The following is a 210-nucleotide window of genomic DNA, read 5'->3' on the forward strand; positions in this document are numbered from 1 at the left end:
AAAGATGTCTGAAGACATAACTTGGGAATGAGGTCACAGGTACTTTTTTTACTATAAGAAAATTTGTTTAAAACAACACCAACTAAAAAAATGGAAACTCTAAAAATTCATATGCCTCTTACAAAACATCTGAGATGGTAAACACCCATGCACAAAAATCACAGATTCAACTATGTCAACTAAGATAGAAGAAAAATAAGTCTGTTTTCC

Source organism: Bos grunniens, chromosome 16, assembly GCF_055505025.1.
Source record: "Bos grunniens cultivar Pamir isolate PY7600 chromosome 16, Bosgru_T2T1.0, whole genome shotgun sequence".
NCBI classification, from domain to species: domain Eukaryota; kingdom Metazoa; phylum Chordata; class Mammalia; order Artiodactyla; family Bovidae; genus Bos; species Bos grunniens.